We start from the raw sequence: 11,080 nt of genomic DNA, 5'->3' as shown, positions 1-11,080 counted from the left end.
ACTTTCATCTTCCATTTGTTGCATCCTAAAAATGTCATTGATATCTTTTCTTTTACAGTGATCTTGGTACTTTTTAAGAAAAGCAGATTTCATTTCATCCCAAGAAAAGATGGTGTGCTCGCCTAGACTCATGAACCACCTAAGGGCCGAATCTTTTAAAGTGGCAAGAAATAGTTTGAGTTTATGAGCATCATCATGATAATTGCAGCTCCTACAAAGTACATCAAACTCAAACAAAAAAGAATCATGGTCCTCTGAATACATACCGTGAAAGAGTGGAAGAGATGCCAAAGGTATGTTCTTCATAGTAACACTCCATGAGATGTCTAGGATAGGAAATCCAAATGTGGTATCTGTTTCTTCTTCATGTTCATTTTCATCAGGTCCACCTCCAAGTTCTTCTCTTCTGCCACCATTGTCATTAGTTCTGTCATCATTTCTGTTCTCTCTGCTTTCCTTGCTAGCCATTCCTCCAAAGTATTTCAAAGTAGTAGAATCAGGTGTAGTGTCCCAGCTGGAAGAGGACTCAGTTGAGTTAGCTCTTATATGCACAAGTCCTAAATCTCTTTGAGGTTCTACCATTGTAGACTCTACTTGTGAAATCACCCCCTCCTGCAGTACCTGCACTTGTTCCATCTGCACAACTTCTTTGGACACATGTTGTTATTTTTGTGATATACCTCCAAACTATGTAATTTCTCCTATATACAATTCTTCCCTATTTGAAGCTACTATTGTAACTAAACTTTCTCCTCTCAGCACATTGCTTGCATAATGATTAGTAGGGTTAATTGGGGGGGGGGGGGGGGTCTTTGTAGGACCAAACAAATTTGAATGGAGCTTCTCACCTTGAATAAATCTACCTTTGGTGTCTCTAGGTCTACCCTTAACTCTATGCATATGAAAAATAAACTAAAAAGAATCAATCAAGGACAAATAGACTTTGGAACAACCCCATCATAGTGGATGTGTGGCTATTCACTCATGTCTTACTGTATTTTCTCTACCCTCTCGTTCCCCTACAAACCTGCTACCACAAAGATTAATCTACCAAACTCTTACCAAAATAAAATGTTACCTGGACTGTTTGCAACTCCCCAGCAACGACGCCAAAAATGTTAGGGTTTTTATATGTTTGATTAATCTCCCTTCATTAAAGTGTTAAGCAAGGTTCGTAAACTTTGAGTTGCAAGATAAAACTGGTCTAGGTACAGTTCAACGAACCTATTTAATATGGAAATATTCTATCTTTAAAGTTGAACTAACTACACAATCCAAATCTGTGAGCTACACGTACACAATATTTAATCCTTCTACCAACTCAGTACAAAACCGAAGTACCAAACTATATCGAAACTCAAATTTCAACCTTAGTGCCCAAACCCAAACAAATCATTGTATTACTCTGTGTTAAAAATCAAGATATTATGAAGTGAATAAGCCTATTAAATCCTTTTACCAGAAATAACATAATGTTGTAAAACGAAGAAATCAATTCAATTACTCCGCCAACAAAAAATGATGTAATACTAGGTGATTAATATCAAACTTGAGATCTAACTCGTTTCAAATCCGACGTTGACCAGATAAATCTATCTCAATCCAAATCTAATAGTAACTCGAATAGATCTAACAGTAACCAAAGAAATCTAACTTGTTTCAATCGAGCAGTGACCAAAGGAATTTGACTCGTTTTAGAATTCCGATATGAGATTACTAATTAAACACCAATAAGATGGAGTCATTGTTCAAATCTTAACCTATAACAATCAATATACAATCAATACTATTTCTGACTTCAATCATCCAACCAATAATATGCAATACAAGAAAGCAACACTTTAATTCTCAAGAACAAGAAATAACCACACCGATATGTAAAATAATAGAATTCCTCTATACTAAATTTGATTATACATACTAAGTCTAACTAAAATTAACTTAACAAGGCTTGGCCAAGATCGATGGTGGGCCTTTTTCAAGAACCCAAGTCAAGGTAAACTAACTGCAATAAATTAAATTAATCACGACACATCAATAACCATGAAAATAACAACCAAAATATTGTATTAGAAAGTCTTTAGTAAAACTTGTACATTGTAGTACCCAACATGTTTGAATCGAAATAAAACTCACAAGAATTCTGGCAAGAATATTGTCACTAATATTTACTCTCATCCTTTCTGTCTAACCTATGACACTACTGATGATTCTCTTTTAAAGAGATCATTGTCTAAAAATAAATTTACAACTGAATATACAGAAATAGTACAAAATGATTTGATAGTGTCATATCAGGACAAGACCAGATTTCTTGGAACATTGTTCCAATCCATACGAATCGATGCCCAAGGGAATTGGTCCTCTTTGTCAAGTACAAACGAATTTCTTCCATACAAAGGCTAACATATTCTTATAAAATATAACATGGTTTCGAACTAGTTTAAGGAAGGCACCGAACAAGTGTTGATTGTTGCTTAGAGGAGTGCAAATATAGAATATCAAGCTTGTTGATGAATTATCCTAGTACCAAATTAAGTGCGTAACATAGTGCTGAATATATTCCTAGTACTGAACTGCCAATCCAAGTGTTAAACTGCTAAGTTGACTTGCCAAAGACTAAGGAGTTCACTTTTCCATGTCAAGGACCCCTAATAAAGATGCAACCATATTTCGATGTTAGCAACAAGATATAAATTCACTTAAAAATATGTCTAAATCAACCAAAGAAGTATGAAAATGAATCTAATCATGAATTTTTACCTCCACTCACAATTTGGACGATTGACATGAATAAGGATAATTTTGAGTATCAAAGGATAAAAAATGGAGGAGGATAATTATGATAAATGGTGGAATAAGGTATAAAAGAGAGGCCAAAAATGGGTCCCTAAAAGGTCCTTTAAACCCTTTAGGAAGCCTTGATTTAAGTTTATCCTCAAATTTTGGTATCCTCCCTCTCTAGATTTAGGCCTTCTCCTCATAAGCCTTTCTTGGAGATCCCTTATCTTTCTTTTGAAGCAATCAATCCATTATTTAGCCTCTCCTTTGAATGGGATTTGGAAATCACTCCATACCTAGCCATTGACCTTATCATTTTAGTGATTTCCTTCATACTGAGACTCCTCCCATTGGTGAAAGTTCATAAAGAGACAAGGACACTCACTGAGGTGACATTGGGTCTTTGTCCTATTATTGTCATTTGGTCTAGTAGTTGTCCCTTAGGCACCCCTCCTAAATTGTGTGGCAATAGGGTCCACAAGGTGTTGGCCTCCCCTTCCCCTTGTCCACACTTTGGGTTGGCCCTAGAGTGATGTCCCAGAGGTTGATGCAACGAAAAAGAAATATTAAACAATAATTTGGACACTTATAATAGGAAATGTACCGCAAAATGCAAAAGATGGTTGAGACATAAAAATTAGCACGTGGACAAAATACAAACATGGGATCTACTCCCTATCACTATGGCCATCACCCTAGTTCCTAGGGCCCCTATGACTGCCCCTTGCAGCACTAAGGAACCCATGATTGTCCCAACCCCTGGTGGGCGCTAAACTACCCCACCTTAAGGGGGTATTTACTGCTACAACTTATGCATCATGCTCACATCCCCTGGAGCCTCAAGCAGTAAAATCAAGAAAATCCATAAAAGGTAAAAAGCATATGAAGAAGGGTGGAAAAACCAAGGTTGGGGTAACTCACCTACCACGATTTCTCCCTCCTACATTCATACACCCAAGGTGTGGGATTCTGACGCCAGCCTAAGCCGCAAATAACCCAGTGATGTAGCCTAAGCCGCATGTACCCACAATATGCAATTAAGATTGCATGTCACACTATGTGTGTACATGTCCCAGGAATTTCAAATATTCCTTTATCTTAGTAAAACCTTCACAAATCAAGGTTTAAGGCTCCTTAATTAAACTCTACGCGGAAACATTCATTTAACTATCCACAGGTTATAACTTTGGGTTACTTTTCACCTCTGATGCTTATCAACCATACCCTAGTCTTTAGACTTTGGTTAAACTCAAACTTAACCCATAAAACATTAATCCGCTTATTTCTATTATAATTTCCGTATAATAGAAATATCTCATAAACCACACTTAAACCTTACCTTTCCACCATTCCACAAACCTTTGCACATACATCGATGCTCTCCTTAGTGCGTTAAATCTCCGCCATCGATCTCATTCCTCGATCCGACAGTTATCGCGTCACCCAATCGCTAACTAGCTTAGCCGATCTCCACCGTTGATCTATCTCATCTGATCCAACGGCTATCGCGTCATTCGCTCGCCAAAAAACTTGGAAAAATATTCTCCTGAACGAAGGTATTCGCGCTTGGATGGCGGCTCAAGATCAGCCTCATGAAAACCTTATATTCCCTGAGGAGGTCCTACCTCATGGAAACGCTCTTTAATGGAACTATAACTTTAGCTGGTTGTGATCAAGAAACCACTGGTTTCGCTTGGTGGGCCGGCAATGCCCGACTTATCAATTTGTCTGGTAAATTTCTTTCCAACGGTTATCGTGCAATCTCGCGTAGATATTTGCACGAACGATATCAGATTGGAAGCACACGAGGAAAGTGGTTTTCTCTCTCCTTCGTTTGCTATGTGTCAGCCGCTAAAGGAAATCGCGTGAAATTTTGAAAGAGCGCTTACCACCTTTAGGGCGCATGAGAAACTACTTATCCCTTGCGAATACCACTCTATCCTTTTACTAACACGTGGTGTTAATATCTGCCATTCATCTTCTTGACTTTATTTTGCGTGACTTAATCTTATCCATCTATCACATACAATCTCGTCCATTGATCTGATGGATCCAACGGTTCCTAAACATTGTTACGTTCTTTTTGGTTCTTAATGTGTAATCGCTCATTCGGCTTTCTGCCTGTGTATTTGTCTTCGCCTCACAATCTTCACTTTTTCTGATCTCGATCTCTTCTCGCGCCTTTATGCTTCCTTCACCTTCGCTATAACATTAAAGGCTTTCTCCAATACTGTTTGTGTGTAAAACCATAACACTCCTCTCTGCACTTCTTCTCTGATTCTGCACACCTGCAACCTACGTTACGCAGAATTACTCAAGTTCACACACAACTTATAATTCAAATACACATCACACAAACTTAGAATCGAGTTATCTGTATTAATAAACAACCATTACATAGGAATTTCTTCCTCGGCCTGATTTTCAATATCAGTGGCCTTTCCTTTCCTGCCCATAGGCCTAAATGACTGACTCTCTGACTCTTGACTGACTGGCTTACTCTCTACCTCACTACTATGCCTTTTAGGCTTACATTTATACAAAAGGTTTTGTTTAACCAATTCTGGTTCAGATCCTTAATCTACTGAACTAAATCCTGAATATCCTCTAAGTCCACTTTTAACTCCAGTAATCCCTAAGAATCCTCTCTAGTTCCACGAATCATGACACCACTTTCTAGTCTAAGACTTATAATTGATTTCCAACTCTCTCGTCATCACTCATGTTCTCCTACATTCGAGAGAATTTACAAATATCCTCACAATATCTAATTAATTCCTATTCTAATCACTCAAAACATTAATAATTACATACATAGGAATCCAACTTCCTTGAAAACACAAGACCCCCTAAGTTAACTAGAACATAATGAAATTGCTGAGATGAATGCTCTTGCATAAGACTCCCAAGGTTAAAATAATCATGATCTCCTAATAATGTGCTTCCGACCTTTGTCTTCCTGGATCCCATACTTTGTTCTATAATTTGTCTTTGGTTGCTGTTGTTGTTTGTTGCTGTTCTCCAGGTTTCCACACTTTATGTTGCTTTGTTCCACTAGTTATGCTTTCACAATTTGTTGTTGTTTTTCTCTTTCTGCTACTCCTTGGCCTTCTTACCGCTGCTTTCTTCTGAGCCACCTTCATCATCAATCTTATTATTCTTTCAATCTCTATGTCCAATTTATCTTTTGACTAATAATTACTTTTCCATTTCTTGTTGTACTCTGTCCACTCATCTTCAAACTATTGTTTGCTATCTTCTCTTTGAAGTTGTTGGATCCTTACTACCGCCCTTTCATCCTTAACCTCTTGTTGTTTTCCAAACAACCTCTGTTCAATATCTGTAAATTTACTTTTAAAAAGTAAATTGTCCTCCAATTTTCTTTGTACTTGATTCCCTTCAAATACATTACTATGTTGTTCATCAATTCCAACATATTTTCCTTCCTCTTCTTTCTTTACTTGGCTGCTCATATGTGCCAAATTTTCTCTAGCATCTGCAACAAAACCTGCACTCACAAAACAATTATTAAAATGAAAAACTTAAGGCCTCAGTGCCTCTTCTTCCTTTGGCAACATTTTAGTATGATGCTATGATTTTTCCTCCTCTATCAACACATTAGTATGTTGATTCAACCTCTTTAAAGAATTCTCTAAAGGACTCTCAAAACTGTAAGCAAGTCTCTCTTCCACACCATCTGCTTCAATGATGTCTTTCTGTTCTTGTCCACTATAGTGAACTCCTTCGTTTGCAATCACACTATCATACTCTGAGCTTTCCAACAAATATTCCAGCAATTCAAGTTCTTCGTGATGCTTCATAAGTACTTCATCATCACTTATAATTCCTGCATTTATACACAATTTATTAGTTTTAAAATTGCAAGGTTCAACAGTCTCAACTGTTGCTTCACATATCAGCTCTTCAGACTGAATCTCATCTCCTTCTTCCACAAGAAATTGTTCCTTTGTTATAACAGTTTCAAAGATCAATGTATTTCTACATTCTTTCTGCTGCAATGATTCACAACTTTTCTCATTCAAGAGACATTCTCCATCGTTCTTTACTTCAGATTATTCATCTTCTGAAAGATACTCTTCCATACTTTTGAAAGCTTCAAAACATTGCTCATCCTGTGCAAAACCTTCCTTTGTTAGTGACCAATCATCAGATGTCCTTTCTCCCTTCACTAAATCTTTAGCATAGACTTATTCTTTTTTAACGTCTTTCAGTAGATGTCCTTCTTCAATACATTTTGCCTTGCTGTCCCTCTTGTTATAGTCCTATGGTGATAGGATTCATAATTTTTGAATTGGTTGAGGTTAAGTCTTGTAATATTGTACATACCTTTGCTTTCTGCAAACGTTTTCCATATTAAAATTAAAAAATGTAAAGAGGGCATGTCCTAAAAGAAATATCAAAGGACAAGAAAAATAAGAAAATATTAAAAAATGAAAAACCCCAAACAAAAAAAACAGATCATGAAAGTGTGCAAGTCCAAGTGCCACTACTCTTTACTTTACTGTCTTAAATAATGGTTGTGTGCAGCTTGTCATACATGCCACAACCCATGATAGTCAAACTGTTTAATCTTGACTACTTCATGCTTTGAATTTCATGTTTATAGTTAGAGAATAAAAATCTCACCAAACAGTTTAATCTTGGCAGATTAGTAGATAGGTAGAGAAATAAAAGTAGCTCATCAATTTAATCTGAGCCCTTGGAAGATATAAGGTTAGAAGTAGATAGTTTGTTACATAAAATAAAAAGGAAAGAAATGGATTTGCTAGCTTAAGTGCACCCAACAAAGTGAAGAAAAAATGTTAGGGTAAGTAGAAGAAAGGTTGCAGAAATACAAGCTATTTGAGGCATAAGCACATCTATCATGTTTAATCATGTGTTTCAGTGTGCAGGAGCAATTATCAAAGTGAAAAGCATGTTCATAAGCTGATTTGCCTAACTTCCCCTTCATTGCATTTCACCCCCCACTATATACTTACTAATTTCCCTTTTTCCCCTTCATGGCTTATCAAAACCCCTTTTCCCTTCATTTTCACTCCTACCCCTTGGTTTCACACATTCCTTGGTCACTTACTTTCAAAATTCATTCCCCTAAGTGTGAAACCCTTTCCCCCCTTTGAAAAATCATTTTCCCCTTGATAAATTACCCAAAAACCCCAAAAAACCCCAAAAAACCCTTTATCCTAACTTTAAAACCCTCCCGCCTCACTAACTCCGTTGCCTTTTCATAAACCAGTAGTTAATCATGGGTTAATTACACTTAACTGTAATTAATCCCATGGGTCCCACTGACCTCCGCCCCATCACCCAACCGTGCAACTTTGCCACGCGACGGCCGTTGGATCATCCACCCCCAGATCTAATGACCCTCAATGCCCGACCTTTACCGGCTCGAGAGCACGCGATATGGGTGGTTTTGCTTGGGCCCATTTTGTTACGTGTCAGCATCTGGCATAGATTGCATTCCCTCGGGAAATACCTCCCACTTTCCAAAATCGATGCGATGGCCTCCAAAACCATCTCCCCGCCCACGCGAAAACCGTCCACTGTTCATAATATTTGCCGCCAATTTCAACCATTCATGGTTAAAACCCCTCAGATCCCATTTTTGGCCTTTTTCGCCCGTTTGCACTGCTGAAGCCTTCAAAACACACTAGCACCCTCAGAGCTCTTGCGACTAGTTAATAATTGCCAGAACCTTCCAAAACGCCATCATTGCACACCTCAAAGCCGCAAAAGCCTCTGCAAACCTCAATTTTAAACCAGTTTGCAACCCCGACTGTAAAATTCCAGGTATTTAAGCAAAAAACCAAGAATTTCCCTCTCATTTAAAAAGTACACTGAATTCATGAAATAATTGAATGAATTTACTTAATTTCCCTTTAAATTGAGAGTTTTCCATTCCTAAAATACCAAAACCCCTACCTGCAAACTGTTGATACCCTACCCTGGTTACTGAATTGTTAAAACCTCACTCCCATAGCCATATAACCCAAATTTCCACAGTTTATTACAGAAATGGCTGCCCAGACTTCTCTAGATGTCAAACCAGTGACAACCCCTCATTTAGACATTGACCACCTGGCCCTGGCAGACAGAGACTTCCAAATCAAAGATATAGCCACCCCATGCCACCTTCTGAGAATCCACTGCTGGGCCAAGGATAGGTTCCTTAACCATGCCGATGATATAAACCTTTGGGAATCCAGCCTACCAAAGTATACATTCCCAGAAGTCCATCCATTCCCAGACATAGTACATTTTTGTCATGCCTATTATGTTCCAAGCCATAGGGCTATTGAGGCACCAAACCATGAGATATTATTCACCATTACTGCTGAATCCATCAACCAGATGCTGCAAATCCAGCCTAGTCCTAATCTGACTCCTTTTTCCATTGGACACTTGTTGGACCTATACATCACACTGGACCCAGTTAAAATCAAACAAATATTCCAGAATTTCATCATTGAGGAGACACATACTCCTACAGACATTCCACCCTATGTTGCCACTATTTTTTTAGAGACTGGCAGGAGAATAATCACCATGATTTCATGCATCCTAGGATGCACATTAGACGAGTTTGTGGATGAGGTCATCATGGCCTTCTTGTCCATTTTCACTCCAGGAAAGCCTCCTACCATTTTGTATGATTATGCTCAGTTCATTGCAGATAGAATGCATGAACAACTCACTAGATTGCCCACTGAAAGAGTTTTCAAATACTCTTCAGTGTTGTTTCATACGTTCCTTTATTACCAGAGATGTAAATTCCATTTGAAGATCCAGAAATTGGACACCAAGAGAAAGGAAAGATCAGTCATCTTGTGGACACCCTTGGTCCACAAGTTTTCCACCTCATATAAAGACTTCATAGACTCTTTTGTATACCCAGTTATGAACATGTTGACTTATACGAATCAGCCTAGAATCAAACCAGAAATTAAAAGAGTATTGCAACTGGCCAAGAATAGCTAGGTGGGAGACTGATACCTCTACCAGAATCACACAGAAATCAAGATCTATGGCTGTGAGCTATCCCCCTACAAATTTCCTAAATACTTCCCCATGAGGATATTTTCCCTTGAATACTTCAGGAAAATCATAAGTGCAGATGAGGTCAACTTCCTAGCTGCTAGGAAGAAGACACAGTTTAAGATGAAAAACCAAATGGGCCCATTCATCTGCAACACCAAAGAGGCTGGACCTGAGGCTGATAAGATGCTCCAGGGAATGAAATTCAGGAATAGTTTCACCTGTCATTATGATCTTCATGGGGTTATAAACAAGCTCAGACAAAAGGTCAAGCTGGGACCTTACATGCACTACCCAAGACTTGACATTGAACGATATGCTAATCAGTCAGAGTGGGTAGAGAATACATTGATTGACATGGACAACACAGTTTTGGATGTGGATAACACCATGATTGATTTAGAGAAACAATTTGACCAGAGCTCTTTCTGGTAGGTTCCAAAGTTGGGAGAGCCAATGAACATCCCTCCTGTCATTCAGACCCCTGTTAATGAGGAGAAGAATCCTAAAAGAAACAGGGATGAAGCATCAAGTTCTGCCATGGAGACCACTGATGAGTAGTTCAAGCTAAACAAAAGGCCCAAATTGAATCCTCTGTCTAAACAGGAGGAGAACATTGCATTAGAAGAAATGATTGACACTGAGGCAATGGGGCAGAGAAGTAAACAGAAAACAGAGATAGTTGCATCAGAAGAAACACAACAACCATCTACTTCCAACACATAGATCATACATAGACAAAAGAGTGTGGAGGTGTCTTCCTTTGTGAGGCTAGCTGACAAGGAAACAAATATCAAAGAAAGATTTAAGGAAATAAAAATGAGGAACGAAAAGTTGAAGGCAGACACATATGCTAAGTACCTGAAGATGACACCACCAAACCAGAACAGATTGATGTTAGCCTTTGACATCAAAGAAGGAAAAATGCAGGTGTCATTCCTATAGCCCACTGTACAGCAGCCCAAAACCTCAGCAGACTACAAGAAGACCAATTTTGAGGTCTTGGCCAGGGATGTTCATCCCATTGATCAGATCAAATTTCACAAGCAGGCTGGAGAAATGATCTACTCCACCCTCACAGCAAAGGCCATGGCAGCATTCAAACTGAAAGATTCATTGGACAATGTGACAACCCAGTACAAACTAGAAAAGGCCTCCTCCAGCGCCAAAGACACCAGGATAAAGTCCTTGGAAGACTTGGTTATTGAACTGGGCCATGACCCAAAGGACATCAAGGTTG

Source organism: Pinus tabuliformis, chromosome 3_2 (assembly GCF_031772625.1).
Source record: "Pinus tabuliformis cultivar Carrire ecotype Pingquan chromosome 3_2, CPIR1, whole genome shotgun sequence".
NCBI classification, from domain to species: Eukaryota; Viridiplantae; Streptophyta; class Pinopsida; order Pinales; family Pinaceae; genus Pinus; species Pinus tabuliformis.
The sequence above is the reverse complement of the archived record's forward strand: the minus strand, read 5'-3'. Positions refer to the sequence as shown.